Here is a 25,019-nt window from a genome sequence, read left to right as displayed (position 1 = left end):
ATATATATATATTTAATTTATTTGCATTGATAACAGTAAAATCTGTTTTTACATCCTTTTTTTAAGAAGTGTTCAGAACGCTTCCCAACTGGTATTAATCAAAACAAACAGACCCGTGTGGTTTATACAGCCACATTACATTCATTTTTTGATTCTCCCTGACATTCATATCCACATATAAACAGATGAGCAAATGAGACCTTTTTGGAACTTGAGACCACCTGCAGTACAACTAGAGCCATTACTGATAGTTTACATGTCCTCAGATGTAAGCATATACAATCAGGGCCGGTGTTTTAAAAGATCTGCCTCGTTTTGAGATGTGCTAATTGGTTGATGTTCAGCGTTGTCCTGTGGTGCCGGTGGATACTCTCTTATTGATGTCAGGCTTTTAAAAGACAGCTTGGCTTTCAGAGGGTGAGGCACGTGACAAAGTTTGACATAAAGCTCTCCGATATTGGAGAAGAACCTATAATTCTTTTGTTTTATTATTGATTAAATATTAATTAAATTAGTGTTTTAAATAAATGAAATTAATAAATGTTATTTTAGTTTTTCATCACCATTTTCCATCCTTTTCTTTTAAGCCCTTAAATTAAATGGGTCATTATTTGATGCTGTTCTTTAAAGCTGCAGTTCGTAAGTTTTGCCTCTTTGTCGCCATCTCTGTTTGAAAACCTGTAATTGCAGCTGCTTGCAGAATTATCTTCTTTGCATGGGTCGTGCACCGGCACAGCTCCAGCGCGGATGAATCTAATGTTTTGAGGAGTATGTGTGGCAGTCAGTCACTGCACCAGTGTGGATATTTACTGTACTTTGCAATCACAGATTCTAGCCTATGTCTTGGAATATATGACCCAAATAATGGGTCGTGCACCGGCACAGCTCCAGCGCGGATGAATCTAATGTTTTGAGGAGTATGTGTGGCAGTCAGTCACTGCACCAGTGTGGATATTTACTGTACTTTGCAATCACAGATTCTAGCCTATGTCTTGGAATATATGACCCAAATAAGAATTTTCATCATATATTGTCATCTGAACAAATAAGTAACAAGTCTGCCTTGTTTGTTCTGACCAACTGAGGAAAAAAGCATTACAATAAATCGTGCTACAATGGTGATTTAATCTAAAGATCGGTTAGCTCATATCACATCAAACCGTGCAAATTATTATTATTGTTATACTTTATTCTCAAATTATTAATGTTAACAACATCAGCATTGCGTGACTATGAGTATAGTGTGTATTAGCGTGTAGATTTCAATTTCTGCACAGTCTAATCTCTAATAGTCATACTATTCAAATTTCATATTAAACAAATTCTGCTCCCTTTAAACTGGTTGTCTTTCAAATTCAAATCTTGTGTAATCCCATGTAGGCTATCTGTAATCAGAAGCACATTTATAACTGCAATGTAATTTAATTTCATTCACATGTATTTCATAAACACATAATCCGATTACAATCTGCCATCAAAATTATACATTTAATTATTCTAGCTGCTGTGAGAAAAGGCTATAAACGATCGGTCACCTGCAGGATCCTCACATGCGATAACCTAGTAGCCGGGACAACTTCTTTATGTTTACAGATGTGACGTAATGACGCAGCGGCATGCTCGAATTTCCCGCGAAAACCTACCCGTACCACTCAAATTAGAAAAAATTATTATAAGCTAACCGTTGTGAATCGGGCTAAAGTAAGGCGATAGTTTCGAACACTGGCTGGTTAGGCCTACTTGCTCAAATATTGATTTTGGATAATTTTTAACCAAAATAATTTACGGACTGCAGCTTTAAGGTATTTATGTAAACAGCTTATTCACACATTAAATGATTATTTATTATTTTCATGGAATCTTATTTCTGCCATGGAATAAAAATCTATAAAACACAATTGTGACTTTTCATCTCAATTCTGACTTTTTCATAACTTATAATTTATAAGTTTATATCTCACAGTTCAGGCGTTTTTTTCTCTCAGAATTCTGAGCTTACATCTCAAAATTTTAGAATCCTCAATTTAAATCTCACAATTCGTTTTTTTTTTCTCAAAATTCTTTTTGCATCTCACAATTCAGACCCCCCCCCCCTTCTCAGAATTCATCTAAAAATTTTAGAAATCTCAATTTAAATCTCACAATTCGTTTTTTTTTTCTCAAAATTCTTTTTGCATCTCACAATTCAGACCCCCCCCCCCTTCTCAGAATTCATCTAAACATTTTAGAATTCTCAATTTAAATCTCACAATTCGTTTTTTTTTTCTCAAAATTCTGTTTACATCTCACAATTCAGCCCCCCCCCCCTTCTCAGAATTCATCTAAAAATTTTAGAAATCTCAATTTAAATCTCACATTTCATATTTTATTCTCAGAATTCTGAGCTTACGTCTCACAATTCTGACTTTTTTTCAGAATTCTCAGTTTAAATCTCACAATTCTGTTTTTTTCCCCTCAGAATTATGTATTTACATCTCACAATTATGACTTTTTTCTGAGAATTCTGAGTTTAAATCTTGCAATTCAGATTTTTTCCCCTAGGAATTTCGAGTTTACATTTTGCAATTCAGATTTATTTTTCTCAGGATTCTGAGTTTACATCTTGCAATTCTGATTTTCTTCAGAATTTTTAAGTTCACATCTCACAATTCAGATTTTTTTTCTCATCATTTTGAGTTTACGTCTCACAATTCTTTAAAAAAAAAAGTCGGAATTTCATTTATAATATGCAATTGCAATATAAAAACTAAATTCTGAGGACAAAAGTCTAAATTTAAGTTTTTACGTTTGAATTACCTTTTTTATATTTTTATTACATTGTGGAAACAAACTTCTACTAGACAGGCCAAGTTTCAGAATTCTCAATAAATATTGCTGTATTTGAACGTATTCATCTTTACTTCTTTTTTTTCCGACTGGGTTGGATGTTTTTAGTTACGTTATGTTTTCATACTTAACTGTATTCTCATAAGATTAGGGAACATTTGATTCCTAATGATTTTTTAAAATGCATCATAATAAGTTGGTATAAAGGAACATACCCTTATTAGTACCCACACATGGAGCATTTTGGGCCTGTTTTCATGAACTCAGCTGACATATTGTGAGTAAGTGTGGCTGGATCGTTTCAGGCAGCAATCTGCTCACCATGGCATCAGATAGCAGATTAATTGCCTGGTGTCCAGCTGCATTTGGGATGTTTTGTCTGTGCTGTAGAGATGGTCATATCATGTTTCAGCAGAGAGAATTGAATGTTTAGTGATAAAATAGTGTGCAGGAGTCATAGTATTACAACCAAGACAAAATCAACATGTTAATGCTGGACATTTGTGACTTTATTGTTTTCTAAAGCAATAGTCAGCATTCCGTATGTTGATGCAGACTCCCCACAAGCAGTGCCTCCTCTTTGAATTGGCAAAAATCAACATGGAATGAAGAAATCAATAGCAGTAAGTGAGAGGATTTGGCCAGACAGAGTAAACAGAAAGTGTTCAGTGATTGATGCACTGTTTCAGTCCAGCACACTGATTTCCCACACAGAAATATTTGACAAAATGGTATTTATACTTCCCATAAAATTCAGTGGCAGCAGGACATACTGCAGCTCAATGTGGTTTCTGTTTTTTTCTGGACATTTTTTTTTCTTGAAATGATGTTCCACGGCAATTCCATTTTCAGAAGTAAAAATAAATGATATGCCTTAATATTTTTCTGTATGACTTCAGTGTGTCAGTCAAAAGTAATCAATAAGTAGAGAAATATTTTATTTATTTCTAAATAGAAAATGTATTTATATTAGTTATTTAATATATGAAATAATATTCATCCAACATATATTCTTTTATATTATGTTATATTCTTTATATTTTTGTTAAATTTTTTAATTAAAATCATAAAATCGTTGGCTTGGTTACCCAACATATGCATTAATGGTCTAAAGTTAGTAATGATTATGTTTTTTTGTTTTTTTTAAGAAATCTCTTAAGTTCACCAGACGGCATGTATTTGATCTATAATATAGTAAAACAGTAATATTATGAAATATAAGTACAGTTTTACAAAACAAAATAAATAATATTTTTATTATATTAATATATTAATCATTTATATATGAATTTATATTATATTACACACACACACACACACACACGTGTATATATATATATATAATTATATTTCATATATTATATATCATATATTCTAAATCATTCCCTTTTTTGTAGGATTTGTTATTCATAGTTAAAACTTATACTTAAAAGTCAACATCAAATGAAAACTAATCATATTTTCAGTGCTTTTTACTGTTGTATATTACAATTTTTTTTACTATGTTTAAATCTGAATATGGAAGTGAAATTGGTTACATTTCATGTTGACATCAAAGTACTATATGCTACATATGCATTATACAGAGATATAGATTTATGCAACAATGCTCTTCTCTCACTTTCAACACAGACTCTATACTTGCCAAATGCACAAGAAATTCAATGTGGAATGAAGCTGTTTAAAACCAGTCAGGCTGAATTTACGCCTCTGCATTGCGGTCCAGAAGGGTGACTCAGAAACACTCCTTCACCCTATACAGACGGATGTGTGAAGCTCTGCTGTGAATGGAGGTGTGAGAGCCAGCGAGTTCCTTGCACCAAACTGTTGAACTCAATTGAAAAAGGCAGAAAATTGACAGAACATTTTATAAATAGTGTATTATTGCTGCGCAGTGTTTCCACGCGCACTTGAACTGGCCCTAACAACAAACGCACAATGCTGTTTGATCATATACGTTGTCAAAAAGTGAGTCGGGTTAATTTAGTCATTTTTTAGATTGTGTGTAATTTAATCTGATTGATTAACTCAACTAATCAACTCATAAGAGTCATTTGTTCATGAATCAGAATACACTCACTAAGTGTTGTTGTTTTATTTGCTTAATTTTTCTATCTAATCGCATTCAGTCCAGAAGGCAAACTCACAACAAAAATATAATTTATTTTTAGTAGCAGCGCTGTGAACATTGTAGCAGCATAATGAGTCAAACAGCAGTGAAAGATACTACAGTGAAAAGTGTAATGTAAAAGTCTCTAACCAATGGGAAATCAAAGTCTTTGTCATAGCAGATCAATGATGGTGTTATTAGTTTATGCCTTATGTACATACATGCACATTCTCCCAAGCCTTAGCGTGTTTATGAGCGAAATAAGATAGGATGGACTGTCCCTGGAATAGATGTCTGGTCCTAATCGGTCCCCTGAGGTTCCCGCTAGACGCTGTGTTATCAGTGTTTACACTGTACGGGGTCGAGGATCTCTCTATTCTCAGTGGTCTGAGCTCATGTTGTCATGGCGACGATGATCTCATAGTGCTGTGTACAGATGGGGTAACCGCCCCCCTCAATCCTGATGCCACCTGTTCAGGTTGGGAGGGGCAACATTGATCTTCTGCTTAAAAAATTACAGCATGTGTTTTACTGTACAGAAACAGACCATGCTATTATGATTCACTGCATGTAATGTGTTGCACAGTTAGATGACTTGTAAACAGACTTGCATGCTCGAATAGAATGATGCATACTGGGAAATTAACTAAGGTTTGATTTTTATACAATTCTTGATAATTAAAATATCTTATATAATTCTTGGTCAGTTAGAGATCAGAATCCCTGAGAAGATGTCAATGCTTTTTGTGAAACAACTTAACAATTCTGGTTCCTTAATGATTCTTGTAGTAATAATTGATCTTAAGGATATAGTTTTTTTTTCATTTAATGTTTTTTTTTTTTTGTAACATATTTATATATAAATGTATATTTCATATTTATGAATTTGAGTCTCATGAACCTTGAGTACATGTAAAATTATATGAGTTTGAGACTAATTTGCAGTGTTGTTTTTATATTATCTACTAATATAGTATTTATTCATGTTTTGAATTAGCTGTAAATTATGAGTTTGAGACTAATTTGCAGTGTTGTTTTTATATTATGTACTATTATAGTATTTATTAATATTTTCAATTCGCTTTTATTTTTAAATAGTCTTTTTTCATTTTATTTAAGTGTTAGTAATTTGTCATGATTTTGATATTTTTACATATTTATATTCAGCTTTAAATTATTTTATTGTTTTTACTTTAGTGCTTTTAGCAAATAATCGAAAATTATTTTTTATAGTTTTCATAGTTTGTAGTTTTATCATTTTAGTTAAATAGTTAATTTTTATTATTGTTAACAATATTATTATGACTGCTAATTTGTGAGTCTTTCTGGTTGTTTTATTAAAACATGCTATACTGCTTGTGTAACTTGTGTTAAATGTTGCTGCATGCAACCAGTAAGGTAGGAAAATTTCAGTGCCCCTATTATGGGTAATGAAAGGTTCATATTTTGGTTTTGGGAGTCCCCAACAGCAGGTTGACATGTATGCAAGGTCAAAAAACACTTTCATTGTCTTATAATATGCATTTATTTTTTTACCTTACTTGCTCAATGACTACCAAACGATTCGCTCAACGATTAATTTTTCCAAACCCCTCCTTTGTGTGATGCTAATCTGCGGTGATTGGTCCGATTTGTCTCATTTTTATTTCATCATGCCTGTAATGCACGATAAAGCAGCGTTTGTGAGCACAGTGCTGCTGTGTGCACAGCGTTACCGGGGAAACCGCTATTTTTACTGCTCCAAAAGCGGCACCTAGTGGCAAAGAATGAATTAGCATTTTCATTCAGACCAACTCGAAAAGACCAACAAGTGGGCGGGCAATATGCTAATGTTTCATGTTGACATCAACATGAAACGGCTTGAGATTCGTTTTGAAAAAACGACTCGTTTCAATGATTCAGAGTCGACACTTTCTTTTGAGAGACAATAACTTTATACACGGTGCACTTTCAGATTTAAAACTTTGCAGGATGTTTTCATTCACTTAAAGCTGTTACACACACTGCATGAAAGGTAATTTTCAAAAATCCATAATAGGGGCACTTTAAATTGTTGTCTATTTATTGACTATTATTTTGCAGCACATTTAGTTCAGACTGAATAATGAACTAAATAGATTGATATAAAATGAATTATTTACTGAGCTCAAAAATCACTGTCAAATAAATAAATAAATACAGATTAAATAAAAGTAATAACTCCAGCTTCATTGCTTCAGGAACGCACATTTTGATCTGCTTTTGACATATGTGTGAAATCCTGGAGAAAAGGAAGCAGACCTTCTCTGCCTGAATTCTCTCTTTTCAAAACCGTGTAATGAAATATTTTTCCATAGTGACGTGAGTCATGGCTGGTACTGTGGGAAAGGGCAGATGCTGTGAATCTCGCCGTAGTGTGCTAGTGAAATGCCAGCAGTGAGCTGGGTGATCTGGTGTTTTTAAGGAGAGGAATGTGTCACTCCCTGCAGCTCTTTAATGACACTAATGGAGTTGTTTATAAGCCAATGACTCACGATAACTGGCATAAACAAAACATCTCGTTTACATCATTCTCATCTCCCATCACTTCTTGGCAGCATCTGTGAGCTTCGTTGCTGTCAACAGTCTCGTGTAAGAGCCACATGTGTAGAGCAGCTCTCCTGTTCTCTCTGCTGAGGTCATTGAGCTGTAAGGCAAGTCTAGTTTATTTATGTAGCAAGCTTCTTACACAATAATGTTTCAAAGTGCTTGTATTGTATTTTCGATTCCATTATGTCATTCACAATGCTTCATGGGATTGTTCTTTATTCCCTCATTAAAAGGGAATAGTCTTATTATTTGCTGTCTAGAGAACATAGTCTTTCTATCACAACTTCCATGTTTATTTATTTATTTTGTTAAAATGATTTTTTTAGTCACAATTTCCAGAAAAAAAATTATGGTATTAACATATGTGTTGTGGTATTTGTATTCAAATAATTCATACTACAGCCAATTTTAAAAATTACAAATAATAAAAAAAAAAAAACAACAACATATCTATATATATATTTTAATTTTTATAAAGAATTATTTAAAAAAATAATAAAAACATGATCTCTCTTAATTTAGTAATTAATAAAATTAATTAAAATTAAACATTTTAATTATATGTTTTTGTGTGGCTGTAGGATCAGTTTATATATATATATATATATATGTATATATATATATATAATTTTTATTTTTTAATTGTAGTATAAAATAAAAAAATAAAAGTGTGTGTGTGTGTTTGTGTGCATTGATAATGCCATTAAAAACCATAACATTAAATGCATTACATGTGTTTAAAAAAACAGAAGTTAAATTTCAAAGAATTTCATTACACTTTAATTCTACGTCTTTACATTAAAAAAAAATCTATTTGCTACTTAAATTTGCAGCCTTGGTGTAAGTGTCAGACAGAGATTGACTGTCTGTCCTTGGCTGCCTGGAAAGGTCAGTACTTAGTAGTAACTGTGAGAATGAATGAGTATTCTGTACTTACACAAAGAGCTCAGGTGGGCCTCCACAGTCACTTGATATGCAGGCCAGTCTTAGTAGACATACCTGCACTTTCAGGCTGCATGTCCAGCACCAGAATAGGCCCTTGAACACTCTTTGTCATGCAGCCTCCTCAGGATGGAGTCCAGACAAAGAATATGAGCAGATGCTCTTAACTCTCTCACAGTTGAAGCACAGGTTTCATGGATGAGACCCACAATGGAATGTCAGTAGTACTGGTACTTTGATTTCAAGTTGATATTAACATAATAATTTAAACATTTAATAAAATAAGTTTTCTCCAGTATCAGAAGTACTAAATGGGTGTCTGACTGAAAAACGACTGATTTCCAACACCCACATGCATATTTGCGTGCTTGCTTTGTGAAAAGCGATTGGGCCTTTAGGAAAAATAGAAACCTATGCGCTGTGATCTTTATTACTTAATGTTTACTTGAATAATTACTTGAAAAGCAATGTTATTTGAGGCTACGTGCCACTGTTTCCTACAGTGTTCTGTTTAGCTTCTGCTAACGCGTTCACAAAGCTTCAAAACATTCACAAATCTTGACCAAGTCACCAAAACTTTCACATGTTTTTCACCAAAACTACCACATGTTACGCAAATTATCTGATGCTGATAATTACGGATATTATTGATAACACTTTGTAAATACTTTAAAGACGACACTTGCAGTTTTGTGAAACGTGATATGTAATTCAACATATTTCGCGGCCTTGTTGCATTTACATGACTTCAACCAGCAGATGTCCTCAGCGTATGGAATTTTGAGCGCTTCGAAATAGTGAATCATTTTGCGAAGCAGTTGGTTCAACTTGATTTGAAGTCGCAGCGGGAGCGGAAGCGAAGCGGCATTATGTCACGAAAGTGCAAAGTTTTATATTGCCATTTGGGACAGGGCCTATGTTTTCGATACACTAAAAGGAACCGGTTCATAAGAGTCATTTTTTGTGATTCGAACTGGTCTAGTTAAGCATTTTTGTATTAATTTTTTTAAACTTGGAAAGCTGACGTGAAAAAAAAAAAAAAGATAAAAATCCTTTTTAATCTTATTTTTAAGAAATAAATAAGTAACTAACTAACCTTCTTAATTTTCTATTTGTTTTCTGTTTAACTAGTGTTAAAGTGATCAAATGAGATGCGTTTATGATCGAAACACTCACATTATAGATAAAAGTTCATGTGCTGGAGAAACGTTTGTATTTAAAGAGGTTTTTATTATTATTAGAACAATTTATTTAGCAGCAACTCAAGTTGTAGGCATTTAAATGGAGCTTTAAAGGCTGCACAGCTCCTTAATATGTTTAAGTTTTGACTTTTTGATTTTTAATATTTTAGAGCTGTTTATGACCGTAGACTTTGTAACGTGTAAAACAGTTTAGTGTTGTTGTAGTCTTTAGGTCCTCTATGCAACTAGGACGAAGGGATCTGTCATGAAGGTAAATCTCTATATAAATACATAAAATACAATTACAAAAACAAATTTTCTTCTATGTCCCTTATTTTGGATGACTTTTCCATTCACATGCTGGTGTTTGAGTCACATGGCAAATTCAAAGTTCAGTGACAACATTAACAAGGTAAGTTCAATAACAGAATGTTTTTCATTTGAATTCAGCATACAATCACTGTATTTCTGATACTGGTCTTCTGTGTTTTTTTCTGTGCTTAACTCTATCTACATGTTACTGTGTGTACCCTTATATGGTAAGTCTGGGTCATGTGACAACATTACATTAACAAGGGTAAGTTCAAAAACCCAAATGTTTCTTACAATATAAAACCAGAAAGTGTTTCATTTTAATACAGCATAAAATCACTGTATTTCTGATACTGGTCTTCTGTTTATTTTCTGTGCTTGACTCTCAGACCTAAAAATGGCTGTCCACCAACGTTTACTATCCAACCTGACAGAACTGGAGAGGCTCTGCAAGGAGGAATGGCAGAGGATCCTCAAATCCAGGTGTGAAAAACTTGTTGGGTCTTTCCCAAAAAGACTCATGGCTGTATTCGATCAAAAGGGTGCTTCTACTAAATACTGAGCAAAGGGTCTGAATACTTAGGACCATGTGATATTTCAGTTTTTCTTTTTTAATAAATCTGCAAAAATGTCAACAATTCTGTGTTTTTCTGTCAATATGGGGTGCTGTGTGTACATTAATGAGGAAAAAAATTTAACTTAAATGATTTTAGCAAATGGCTGCAATATAACAAAGAGTGAAAAATTTAAAGGGGTCTGAATACTTTCCGTACCCACTGTATATGTCACTGTTTGAGCCCTTATATGGTAAGTCTGGGTCATGTGACAACATTACATTAACAAGGTACGTAAGTTCAATAACAGAATGTCTTTCTTTTGAATGCAACAAAAAAATCACTGTATTTTGATTAGGGATGGGAAGATTCCCTGATTCGCTCGGTGCATCAGCATAAAAAGTTAACAATGCGATGCATCGGTTTAAAAAGTTGGCATTTATATCGCGATGCATCATTTATAACATATTTGCATCGGTAAAAAACGATTTATTTATATATAATTACTAGTGGATGTACTATACTTGTATTATTTAGAAAGTGACCAATAATCTGTGACTAGTATTTTATATGTAGATTGATTTCTCCTCTCAAGCGCGCTCTCTCATCACCGCTGCTGCATGAATATGACGGATCACAACACCACGGAGACCCGAGGAAAAGCAGGGATTAAAGTCCAAAACCTGACTTGAAATAACCTAACAAATCAATCGGGGCTAAAGCGGTTCCATAAACGACAAATTAAGTTCACACAATCTCACTAATTTGTGCACGTTTATTTTTAAGCAGCTCTTAAAGTCAATCATGGATCAAATCGATCCACCATGGCTAACAGCGAATATATTTGTGCTGTTTAATGCATTTGAGACGTTGTGTTTTCCTCAGTGCATAACTGACATGTCACAGGTATATTTTTCATTTGTAAATGTTAGAAAGTCATGCAAATATATCCATTTTGCTGTCAGGAGTGGGCGAGGCTTACACGAGTGAACAAGCACTAAACAGACAGAACGCAATCAAATAGAAGAGCAATAATTCTGAGTAAAATATACATTTTTGCTAAAATATTTGTTGTTGGACATTAAATGTGTCTTTTGTAGAATTTTAAACTTACGCATAAGTGTATTTTTATGATAGCAGTAAGTGTAAAGGGTCTATTTAATAGGTAAATCAAATGTAAGCTAATACAGTCCTAATTACTAAGCTCAGATGAGTTAATGTGTGTTTCTTATACCAGTTAAAATATAGTCATTTTCTTTATTATTTATTTTCATTTTTAATTAAGTGATTTTAACTTTTAATTTAGCTATTTTAATGCTTTAAAGAGCAATTTTAGATTGTAATGTTCTAATGTTCTGTTTTCTGTTCTGCAAACCATAAAAGATACAGCTGTCATAAAACCAGAGAGAAAGGCTGCATGGCTAGAAACTGTAAAAAAAAAAAAAAGAGTCGAATAATAGTATGTGAGAGAGTAGTAATATCATTGGGTTCCTATTGGTCAGTGTTAGAGGAACTCAGCTTAGTCTGACAGTTAACCTGCTTTAGACCAGGTTAGTTTCCCAGCATAAGTTGCCACAGTGACTAAGCTTGATCTAGGTCTATGTTAAATTTGCTTTATGGAACCAAATCAGTTGACAATGAGTCAGACTAACTGAAATAAGCCTGGCTTATTTGGTAAACTTGTTTTATGAAACAGGCCTCGAGGCATTAAAAGTGATCATATTTTCTCCATTGCATCGTATTGCATGGAATCACATTGTGTTGTATCGAATCGGAATCGGATCGCACTGCCTCGTAGCAGGGGTGAATCATATAGCATTGCATCGCATCGGTAGCTGCTTCATATGTATCTTTAATGTATCGTATCGTTAGCTATGCATCGAGATGCGTATTGTATCGGGCTGAGTCATGAGATGCACATGCCTAATTTTGATACTGGTCTTCTATGTTTTTTCTATGCATGACTCTTCATCTACATGTCACTATTTGAGCCCTTTTACTATGTGGGTCATGAAAGTAACAAGGTAAGTTCAATAACCCATTTTTAAATAAAATTTTAACAAAAAATTGAATATATTTAATCTGAATACATCATAAAATCTCTGTATATACTGTATATATACATACAGTGGGTACGGAAAGTATTCAGACCCCCTTAAAATTCACTCTTTGTTATATTGCAGCCATTTGCTAAAATCATTTAAGTTAATTTTTTTTCCTCATTAATGTACACACAGCACCCCATATTGACAGAAAAACACAGACTTGTTGACATTTTTGCAGATTTATTAAAAAAGAAAAACTGAAATATCACATGGTCCTAAGTATTCAGACTCTTTGCTCAGTATTTAGTAGAAGCACCCTTTTGATCTAATACATCCATGAGTCTTTTTGGGAAAGAAGCAACAAGTTTTTTACACCTGGATTTGGGGATCCTCTGCCATTCCTCCTTGCAGATCCTCTCCAGTTCTGTCAGGTTGGATGGTAAACGTTGGTGGACAGCCATTTTTAGGTCTCTCCAGAGATGCTCAATTGGGTTTAAATCAGGGCTATATATATATATATATATATATATATATTTATATATATATATATATATATATAACTTCTTAAATTTATTAAAAACAAAAAAACTAAAATAAGTACATTGCATAAGTATTCATACCCTTAACTAAATATTTAGCTGAAGCACCTTTATAGTCTCAAGTCTTTTTTGTTTGATGCGACAGGCTTTGCTCATCAGCATTTGGCAATTATCTGCCTTTATTCTCCTCACCTGTTCTCCTCTCAAGCTCTGTCAGGTTGGATGGGGGCAGATGCACATTTTCAGGTTTCTCCAGAAATGTTTGATTGCGTTCAAGCCCGGGCTGTGGCTGGGTCACTCAAGGACATTCACTGAGTTGTCTATAAGCAACTCTTGATGTGTGCTTGGGGTCATTGTCCTGTTGGAAGGTGAACCTTCTGCCCAGTCTGAGGTTCTGAATGCTCTGGACTGGGTTTTCATTAAGGCTATCTCAATATTTTGGTGCGTTGAGCTTTTCTTCTACTCTGATGTGTCCCTGCCACTGAAAAACATCGCCACAGCATGAGGCTGCTACCACCACACTTTACTTTTGGGATGGTGCTGTGCGGGTGATGAGCAGAGCTGGTTTCCTTCAAACATGATGCTTGGAATTGAGGTTCATCAGACCAGAGAATCTTGTTTCTTAGAATCTGAGGGTCCTTTAGGTGTTTTTTTTTTGCAAATTCCAAGAGTGTTTTCATGTGTCTTAACTGAAGAGAGGATTGAGTCTTGCCACACTGCCATAAAGCCCATATTTGGAGTGTTGCAGTGATGTTTGTCCTTCTGTAGATTTCTCCTATCTCCACATATGAACATGGAGCTCAACTAGAGTGAACATCAGGCTCTTGGTCAGCACACTAATCAAAGCCCTTCTCCATCAGTTGCCCAGTTTGGCCAGGAGGCCAGCTCTAGAAAGAATCCTGGTTGTTTTAAACTTCCTCCATTAAGGGTAATAGAGACTCTGACTACATGCTTTTGTGACCCTTCAATGAAGTATAATTTTTTTTCTGAACTCTTCCCAAGATGTGCGGCTTGACGCAAACATATTTCTGCAATAAGCAGTTCTTTTGACCTTAGGGCTTGGTTTTTGTTCTGATATGCATTATCAGCTGTTAGACCTTTTATTAGTAATTTGCATTGCTATTGCTAAGAACTTCATTTGGACAACTTTAAAGGCGATTTTCTCAATATTTTGAATTTTTTGCACCCTCAGATGCCAAATTTTCAAATAGTTGTATCTCGGCCAAATATTGTCCTATCCTAACATACATCAATGGAAAGCTTATTTATTCAGCTTTCAGATGATGTATAAATCTAAATTTCGAAAAATTGGTTTTGTGGTCCAGGGTCACATATGCTTGTTCATATTGCTTGTAATTGGGATGAAGTAAACATCTGTTGAGTATTTTAACATAAATTGTAATTGTGTTGAATTAAAAACCCAAAAATGCAGCAGGTCCACCAGACCCATGAACACTGCTAACAAAAATATGAACACCACACAAGGGTTAATTACTGACTAATTACTAAGTTAATTCAATCATCACATTCTGTTGGACATGATTGCAATTACTCACTGTTCTGTATTTATGAATATATTTTTAACAAACGACTAATATCAAAGCTACTAAAAAAATCATACTCGCAGTGTGATTTAGCTTGGAGCTTCTCTTTTTGTGGTTGTGTATCCTATTGGATCAGAAAAAAAATTGTATATACAGATGTGACGAGAGGGGCGGGGCCGAGAGCCATGGGAGCGGAGCGAGGCCAGTGGAGTAATTGCTGATGCGCGACACCTGCAACACTCACCGGTCTCGAGTCCCACGGAGGAGCTCCGGAAGGATAAAAGGAGGAGTGACGACAGTGTTGGACGAGAGAGGACCAGGCCTGGATTTTATTTTGTGTTTTGGTTCTGTTTGTGCGCGACAGTCATCTGCGAGGGGCTGTCGCGCTATTTTGTGTTAATTTTATTATTAAAGTTTTGTTTGAATGTTCGCCAGTTCCCGCCTCCTTCTTCCCGTGACTACGAACGTTGTTACAATGTACTAAATGAATACATTTTCAGAACAGAAACCGAACATTGTGCAAAGCCATGTTCAAAATTGTTGTTGACATTAGTCAAAACCTTTTAAACAGGAGATTCTTTTCATCACTTCATAAATCAGAAAATACTGCTTTCTTTTCTCTAGCCTTAAGGTTTTTATTACTCCTGCTTGCGTCAGAAAGACTTGATAAGCGTGTGTATGTGGGTGCAAGGTGAAGATGAACATGATGATGATATTCCTTTTGCGTATCAATTTCAGAACAAAATATGCAGCAGTCAAGCACAGAGGTGACAGGAGACCTTCCTAAGATTGCTGGTAAATGACTTGATAATAATCATTTGCTCCAGCTATTTTTTTCTGAAGACTACTGTTTCTAATTAGATTAGGGAAAAAATTTACAAAAATAAAAATATATTCTTTTTAAGATGACTTACCTGAATTGTTACATCACATTACATAGTTTTCTTCCTCTTGAAGGAAATAAATACTTTGTCCTTGTACCTGAGAAGAAATTCAAGTCTGAAGAGAAATAATCAAAAATTTCCTTCAGCAAATTCCAGGCCTACAGGAGGCATCCACCGTGGAGGAGTGTGGTGTCATTTTAGTTTTCTGCATTACTGTTTCAAGAGTAGGAACTAATATTGGACCAGGCCTGGATTTCTCTCGTCTTTCACTGTCGTCACTCCTCCTTTTATCCTTCCGGAGCTCCTTCGTGGGACTCGAGACCGGTGAGTGGTGCAGGTGTCGCTCATTATCAATTACTCCACCGGCCTCGCTCCGCTCCCACCGCTCTCGGCCCCGCCCCTCTCGTCACATCTGTATATACATATTTTTTTCTGATCCAATAGGATACGCAACCACAAAAAAGAGAAGCCCCAAGCTAAATCACACTGTGAGTATGATTTTTTTAGTAGCTTTGATATTAGTCGTTTGTTAATATCAAGTAATTGCAATCATGTCCAACAGAATGTGATGATTGAATTAACTTAGTAATTAGTCAGTAATTAACCCTTGTGTGGTGTTCATATTTTTGTTATCAGTGTTCATGGGTCTGGTGGACCTGCTGCATTTTTGGATTTTTAATTCAACACAATTACAATTTATGTTAAAATACTCAACAGATGTTTTCTTCATCCCAATTACAAGCAATATAAACAAGCATATGTGACCCTGGACCACAAAACCAGTCATAAGGGTCAATTTTTCGAAATTTAGATTTATACATCATCTGAAAGCTGAATAAATAAGCTTTCCATTGATGTATGTTAGGATAGGACAATATTTGGCCGAGATACAACTATTTGAAAATTTGGAATATGAGGCTGCAAAAAAATCTAAATATTGAGAAAATCGCCTTTAAAGTTGTCCAAATGAAGTTCTTAGCAATGCATATTACTAATCAAAAATTAAGTTTTGATATATTTACGGTTGGACATTTACAAAATATCTTCATGGAACATGATCTTTACTTAATATCCTAATGATTTTTGGCATAAAAGAAAAAAACGATAATTTTGACCATACAGTGTGTTTTTGGCTATTGCTACAAATATATCTGTGCTAATTATGACTGGTTTTGTGGTCCAGGATCACATATATGGTTAATATTTGCCCTTTACCTTTGTTAGATCACATTTATGAATTAAAGTGCTACAACCTTGTGCGGGAACGGCATGGGCAGAAACACAAAACTCTCACACACACACACACACACACATACACACACACACACACACACATACATACTAACAGCAGACCCAGACAATTGGTGGACAGAGTGAAGGTACACAGGACCAAAAATTTCCACACTTTTATTAGCCCTGGGTCCAGTGGACCCAAACATCCTGTATGTAATATAAATGTGTAGGGGGCGATAATTTTGACCATACAGTGTGTTTTTGGCTATTGCTACAAATATATCTGTGCTAATTATGACTGGTTTTGTGGTCCAGGATCACATATATGGTTAATATTTGCCCTTTACCTTTGTTAGATCACATTTATGAATTAAAGTGCTACAACCTTGTGTGGGAACGGCATGGGCAGAAACACAAAACTCTCTCACACACACACACACACATACATACTAACAGCAGACCCAGACAATTGGTGGACAGAGTGAAGGTACACAGGACCAAAAATTTCCACACTTTTATTAGCCCCGGGTCCAGTGGACCCAAACATCCTGTATGTAATATAAATGTGTAGGGGGTGTACAGTGTGTGGTCATTCAGAATTCTGTTGTATGAAAGTTCTGATATATGTTCTTTACCAAATGAGCCAAGACCAATGAGTCTGAGTTTGAAAAAATAATCATATAATTTATTTCGATGAAAAATGAAAACTGTCCCACAGACCCGAACACCATACAACGGTTAAGCAAGAATGACTTACTTGTATTTGCATAAGGGGTGTCAAATGATGATATAACTATATTAAATGTTTTGTGGGACTTGCCTATTGTATGGGGACTCAATCTCAAACACCATGAAGAAAATTAAACCTAATCTACATGGAATTTGGCCTATACAGGTATCCAGTTTATCAGAAGTAAAATAAATGGCATGCAGTAAATGTAGCATAAATGTAATTATATAGATTTGTGAAGTTCACGATTATGTTGCCTAAGAGGTATTTCTACAATAATTTGTCACATTTTTGTGTCACAACTATGTATATATTTTCTGATCCAATAGGATACACAATCACAAAAAGAGAAGAACGGCGCTAATTCACCAAGTGAGTATGAATTATTTTTTTTTTGTAGATGTGATATTAGTATGTTTTTATATATATATTCATAAATGCAGAACAGTGAGTAACTGCAACTATGTCAAACAGGCTTATGCAGACTCATTTAACAGTATGAATGAGAAGGACAGGTCAGCAGAGGGACAGAAGACCTTCGCTTCAGTCACACTTGCTTCATTTTTTGTCATTTGTATTTGCATAAGTGGCATCAAATGATGACATAGCTATTATATAAAATGTTTTATAGGGCATTTTTGACACTTGTAAAATGATTCATGGATGCAAATTGTGAAATAAAATGAAACCTGATTATGGATGCGTTGGTCTGTTATTGTCTTCAGTCTCATCAGAAACTATGAAGAGTCAGTGCCTGGGTAGCATTCCAACATGCAGTGCCATTGCGCTATGGGCGTCCCGAGTTCGAATCCCAACTTAAGGACGTTTCCCGATTCTGCCCCCATCTCTCTCTCACTTCACTTCCTGTCAGCTCTGATCTTTCCTATCATAATAAATGTGAAAATGCTATGACGAATCTGGTTAGAAGAATCCATTCTAATTGTATCACATTCAATACAGATTGCAAACTCAAATAGTCGACTCAGGGTAATATATGGCTTTCAGGAATGCGGCTTTTGAAAAGCGAGGCAGGAAACACACGGAATGTGTTTACATCTTTATAAATATTTATATATAATGGAAAGAATCATGAAATTTCACTGTATTTGAATCGACTACTGAAATGTTGGCATCGTGACGCCTTCTGGCCGGAGCGGGCAACCACCTGTGACGTACATAACTCTATCTACCGTTTACCCAGAGTGCTTTGCTAGCAGCAGGCAAACACATTTGTCAGCCTTCACTGAATTCCCATTGTCATTCTGTTCACCTCACAGTTGAAATAAAGAGAGCTGCAATCCATAACCTTTATGAGCGCTTGCACTCAGTCTCGCTCAAGCCATTAACATTTGCACAATTAGAGAACTGCAAGAGCAAATGCTGTTTGGGCCCCTCGATTTACAGTACAGAAACGGTGGGAAATGCTGTTCAAAAAGTAATAATCTAAAAAGCCCCTCGTTGTTTGTTTGTTTTGTTCTTTTGTTACATTATGGTAATTAAGAAAGGGCAATTATATGAGAGAGTGAGTGACCAAACAGAGGTAGAGAAAAGGGAAAATGTTACACTGCCGTTCATAAAAACATTAAGGGTTACCCTTAAATTGTATATATATATATATATATATATATATATAAAATACACCTTATTTTTCAATGTAGTAGTTTTCTCTGAAATGTGCAAGACTTCTGGTTCATTAGCCGCTGTAGGGAAATAGGGAGAAGAATAACTGCAGTAAATGGTAAAACTACAAACCACAGTGTTCATAATTAAGATAATTAAAATAATATGGTAAGACACACTAGTTTGCAGTATCAAGCAGCAAAACGATCTGTTTTGTACAGCTAAAATTACCTTGAAGCAGATGAGACCAGAAGCCTTGCACATAAAATTTACAAATGGCCACTCTTACGGGAAAAACAAGGTGGATATATCTAAATCCACAGTGTATAGATCATTCAGATTTTTGCATTGGGAGATTCATTTTATGACACATTTCCCCCTCCAAATTATCATTACTGTAATGCATCCAGATGTCTTTGAGTTTATGTAATTGCTAAGGAATGGTATGGACCAATCAGAAGACACCAGAGGCGGGACAAGTGTTGCAAGCTTTTGTTTACAGTAGCAAGTTGTGATGGCAATTTGGCGAACTTGGCATTCTGTGTTTTTTAAAACCATTCCTGAGCGCCATGTCTCATGTTTTTAGATGCAAAGATGTGTTCTGTGTGAACGGCACCTAGTATAGTTTTTTACAGCTTGACAGTAAAAATACTATGATTATTATTTATTTTTTTTAACAGCACATAGTAAAGGCAGCAAAAGTACTGTGATGATGTATAAATACAATTTACATTTGACTTAATGTTTTATTTTTGCATTTGCCTTCTAAAAAATGTAATGGTCCTACAATTACAACAAAACATAATTTTGTATTTCTTCCAATTGACTTTGGTGTGAAACATTAGGCCTACCATAGATAAATTTGTAGATGTTTTGACAGGTTTTGTGACACACAGACAGAAAGAGATTCTCTACCAAGCTCTGCTCGAAAGACATTTGAGAGGTTGGAAAAGTGGACATGAAAGAGCAGAAATGGTGTGATACAGCAGAGTGGCCTTTCCCAGCATCCTCTCTGTCTGTTTCCCACACTGGCTCATTTCCAAGTCTCCCGTTATTGTGAGAGCAAGCCGTTTATCATTTGACTTCACAGGTCGGTGTCTTCATTAAAGTCAGCACTTCAGCGGTGATAAAAGAGTAGCACACAGCGTACAGACACCGAGAGCTTAATGAAATGTTGTCCTCATTAATTTACGCAAAGCCGAGGGACACAATCTACAAAAAATACTTTGTTTTCTTTAATTAGTGCCTCGTTTGTCCATCTCTTTTCAGTTTTGCCGAATTTGCCCCATCTGCTCTGGTTAACTATGCAGACGCATGACGGTTGCCCATGCACAGATTATTTTGCTGAAGAATCGAAGCAAATGTGGCTATTTAAAAAAAAAAAATGTTTGTTTTAATGCCTCAGGGTAAATGATTTGTTGGCTTTTATGCTTGCTGTGTTCAGTTGGCTGTTCTACGTCTTGTTGCTCGTTCGACATGACAGAGGTGCTGTTGAATGCAGTTGTGGATGTTGATGGGGGCGCTGCAGGGCTGCGGTCGGCTTCCTGCTGACATACTGACATTTACTCTAACTGATCTGCGAGCCTTGTAGCCCGTCAGCATGCTTCATCCCACCCTCGCTCTTCAAAGCCTGCTGCTCACCAGCCAAACGTTAGATGCCTTCCATTATTATTATTAGTAGTAGTAGTAGTAGTAGTAACAGCAGCAGCAGTAGCAGTAAAAGTTTAGTATTAATATTTTATTAAATATTATAGTATATAATAGTTAGTATTCATTTATTAACCTCTTATACTGCCCTGTCATTTCTGTTTTGTTTTTTTGACCCTGCTTTTCACACCAGACCAAATTGCTTTCTAAAGTATAGAAGAAAGAAGTTTAGACATCACTACAGTTAATTTAAGGGGCATTATACAGACACTCACTTGAAAATAGTATTATATAATATATAATAATAATATTATTATTATAATATTACTTCTAATAATAATGCTAATACTACACTCTAAAAAATGCTGGGTTAAATATAACTCAGCACTGGGTTAAAAAGGGACAAACCCAGCTCCAGCTATGGGTTGTTTTGAACCAGCTATTGGGTTGTTTTGACCCAGCGGTTGGGTTGTTTTGACCCAGCTATGGGTTGTTTTGAACCAGCTATTGGGTTGTTTTGACCCAGCTATTGGGTTGTTTTGACCCAGCTATTGGGTTGTTTTGACCCAGCGGTTGGGTTGTTTTGACCCAGCTATTGGGTTGTTTTGACCCAGCGGTTGGGTTGTTTTGACCCAGCTATTGGGTTGTTTTGACCCAGCGGTTGGGTTGTTTTGACCCAGCTATTGGGTTGTTTTGACCCAGCGCTGGGTTGTATTTAACCCAGCATTCTTTAGAGTGTAATAAGAATAAATATGCATATTAGTAATCATTTACATTACTAATTTACATTAATAAGAATATTATTATTAAGTTAATTAAAATAAAATATTTAAATTCATTAATTTATTAATTTATTTTGTCTTTTAGCAACGGTCAGTGACATGAAGTGCCTAAACTTGCCTATAAATTGTTGTTTCTAATTTATTTATTTTATTTTATTCTAATTTATTTTTGCAACCATGATACATCAACCATGAATTTTTAAACAGTTTAAATGTGATATTTGTTGATAAATGCATATTTATTAAATATCAAAATAATAATAATAATAATGTTAAATTAAACATTACTATTATCAAAATCCGTTTCCCCCACTTTTTAACACAGAATGGCTTTTATTTTACAAAAATGATCTCTGCTGATGTCTGAACTTCTTCAGTTTATGTTCTAGAAAGCATATTTCTCTGATGGCAAACAACAGGGTCACCAAATCTGACAAGGCTCAAAAGTTGTAGGAAGGGGCCAAGTTAGTATGATGTGACAGAAAAAAAAACACCTATAATCTCCATGATGCTTCTCAGTCACCATAATGCCCTGTTCTTCAGTGTGCTACAAATAATGGCATGTGGTTGATAACCCATCCAGAACTGCGGTGCATTGGGTAAGCATTAATGGATGTGTGGTTGTGGTTCAAGCTGAGAGAGCATGAAACATCTGGCCGTAACTGCTCAAACTCTCCAGAGCATGCCAGAAGGAATCATTTGGCCTCAAGTTTATTTCCCTTACTTCCTCAAATGTGTTATAGCATGTGGAACATCTGTCTGGCACTTACTGTGTGGTTTCAAATGATCTCGTCTGCAGGTTTTGTCGGAAGAAGAGAAGGGCTCCACAGCAGGAGAAGAAGATGAGGAATGGGAGAAGGCCTTGTCTGTGGAGAGGTTTGGGGACATCATCACTGAGTCTGCCATCAATGGAGCAGACAAAATGGGCCGCAGCTACAATGAGAAAGACTTTGAGTGTAAGTACTGTCTGATGCGTAACTCACTGACTCTGGACCACAAAACCAGTCATAAGGGTCAATTTTTCGAAATTGAGATGTATACATCATCTGAAAGCTGAATAAAGAAGCTTTCCATTGATTTATGGTTTGAAAATCAATTTGTAACAATTTGAAAATCTGGAATCTGAGAGTGCAAAAAAAATCGAAATATTGAGAAAATAGCCTTTAAAGTTGTCCAAATGAAGTTCTTAGCAATGCATATTACTAATAAAAAAAATTATTTTTATATATTTACGGTAGGAAATTTACAAAACAACTTCATGGAACATGATCTTTAAATCCTAATGATTTTTGGCATAAAATAATAATTTTGACCTATACAGTATATTTTTGGCTATTGCTAGAAATATACCTGTGCTACTTATGACTGGTTTTGTGGTCCAGGATCGCATATGTGCACTCAATTTTCAATAATTCCTGAGTGGATCATCTTAATGTCATGTTGGTTAGAAAAGTTTTGACATCTGTTTAGTTTAGTGTTCAAGTTTAGTGGTCATTTGAGACAGATTTGGATTAATAATAGTAATATTAATAATAATATTTATTATAATTATTGCAATTATTATTTATATTGATATCAGTATTTTATTAATATTTATTAAAATCATTATTAATAATAATAATAATAAAATAATTGTGTAATTCTAATTGCTATTAATATTCATTTTAGTTAGTTAATATCAACGTTATTGTAGTACAAGCAATAATAATAATAATAATAATAAATGTTAATACATTTTTCTTATTATTGGTTTTAGTTTTTATTTCTTTCGTTTAACATTATTATTAATAATAGTAATACTATAAATTATTAATGTAGATTATTATCATTATGCATATTTTATTATTTTTAATAATAATAATACTACTAATAATAATAATAATGGTCAGAAAAGGCAACTAACTGAAATAGATAAGTTTAGGTTAAAGTACTAAAATTACTGAAATGAAAACTGGTATAAAAATTTAAGGTAAATACAACTGTTATTTTAGTTATTTATTTAAGTGTTATTTTAGTATTATAATATATAATACTAAAATAACACTTTACCACCAACATTTCAAGTATTTTGCTGGTCCTTTTTTTCCTGTAAGATGGTTGTTTTTCACCCATGAATTTGGCAAAGTTGACTTTTGGAATAATTGATTATTGACAGTACAGTAGGTGGTATAGGACACATTAGCATTCATAATTTAAATGTAATCAGTGCATTTCTGACTTCCTTCAAATCTGGTTTGATTGATCGGATCTGTTCTGCCATAAAAACATGCAGTAGCTGCGCCATCGCTGTAACTGAGATAAAATGGCTTCAAAGTATTTTGATTGAAATTGAATTTGTATTGATCTGATATCAATTTTCACGCTCCATTTTCTTTGAATCTGAGCATAGTTGAGCCAAACCTGTTTGTCACATGGCAGATCGCACTCTAAGAGTCCCGATCAGTTTCCACAAAATGCATTAAGCACATCAGTGTTTAGAGCTGCATTTAGTGCTGACCGCTTGTGACTGGATTCCTGGAGACAAATATTAATAAACGTGTAAATTAGGTCAAAGATACAGTCATTTCAAAACATACATTGTTAAAAGCTATTAAACTTTAAATGTTTTCAAAGCATCAGGTTGCTAGAAAGTTCCATGTTCAGATGTGTGATTCTACAGAAGGTGCCTCAGAAGTACAGACAAGACTTTTAACGGCTCTCTCACATTCCCCGGCCTCATGTGGGGCTGCGTCTGTGCCAGTCGCTTTCCGGACCCTGATAAATCAAGGCTCACATTTCCATCTACATGTGGCGACAGTAGTGGGAGGTGTAAACTAGCCTGTGATTCATTCACAGCGGAGCCGAGAGGCAGCTGCAGGACAAATCACATATTAACATCTCTGTTGCAAGAACTACTCATACAGTCAGCATCAAATTCACAGACTTAGACAAACTGTATGATATTTGCTATTTTGTGCACAATTCATCAGTGTTATTCCAAAGGAAAAAAAATGTTGTCTTTGTAATCTTTTCACAAATCAGTCATACTTTTCAACCCTCCACCCATCTGATTCCTGTTTTGTGTGTAAATTCCCCATTTTCAAATTCCAATCAGTTCTCTTATTCAGTTTTTATTATTATCATTATATTTGTGGCCAGAATTGCACCAAATGGAATTCATTTTTAGAACATTTGCACAGTCTTGGTCGACAAACAGATGTACTTCTACACCACCGTTAAACAGTAAAAAAAAAAAGGTTTTGAAAGAAGTCTTGTTCACCCAGGCTGCATTAATTTGATCAAAAATGCAGTAAAAAAAGGTAATATTTTGAAATATTATTACAATTTGAAATAACTATTTTCTATTTGAATATATTTTAAAATGTAATTAATTTCTGTGATACAAATCAAATCTCAGGTGAAAACTGTCAATTTGACCTTCCTCTGTAAAATAGTGCATTCCTCAGTAAATATTCATCCATGACATTAAAAAAAAAAAAAAAAATTGGAATGAACCGGAAAA

General features: G+C 34.7%; 1 long non-coding RNA gene across 1 annotated transcript in view; it reads left to right on the top strand.

Annotated features, from left to right (window-relative positions):
• The window catches only part of LOC107601377 (uncharacterized), a 46,215-nt gene extending 23,751 nt beyond the window's left edge, over nucleotides 1–22,464 (top strand). Inside the window, exon 3 of the long non-coding RNA XR_001610921.1 lies at nucleotides 22,317–22,464. This is a non-coding gene — a long non-coding RNA (uncharacterized lncRNA). The remainder of the gene's footprint in view (nucleotides 1–22,316) is intronic.
• The last annotated feature ends 2,555 nt before the right edge of the window (nucleotides 22,465–25,019 follow it).

This window comes from Sinocyclocheilus grahami, unplaced genomic scaffold, assembly GCF_001515645.1.
Source record: "Sinocyclocheilus grahami isolate Dianchi unplaced genomic scaffold, SAMN03320097.WGS_v1.1 scaffold304.1, whole genome shotgun sequence".
Classification (NCBI taxonomy): Eukaryota; Metazoa; Chordata; class Actinopteri; order Cypriniformes; family Cyprinidae; genus Sinocyclocheilus; species Sinocyclocheilus grahami.
This window is presented reverse-complemented; position numbering and strand designations above follow the sequence as displayed.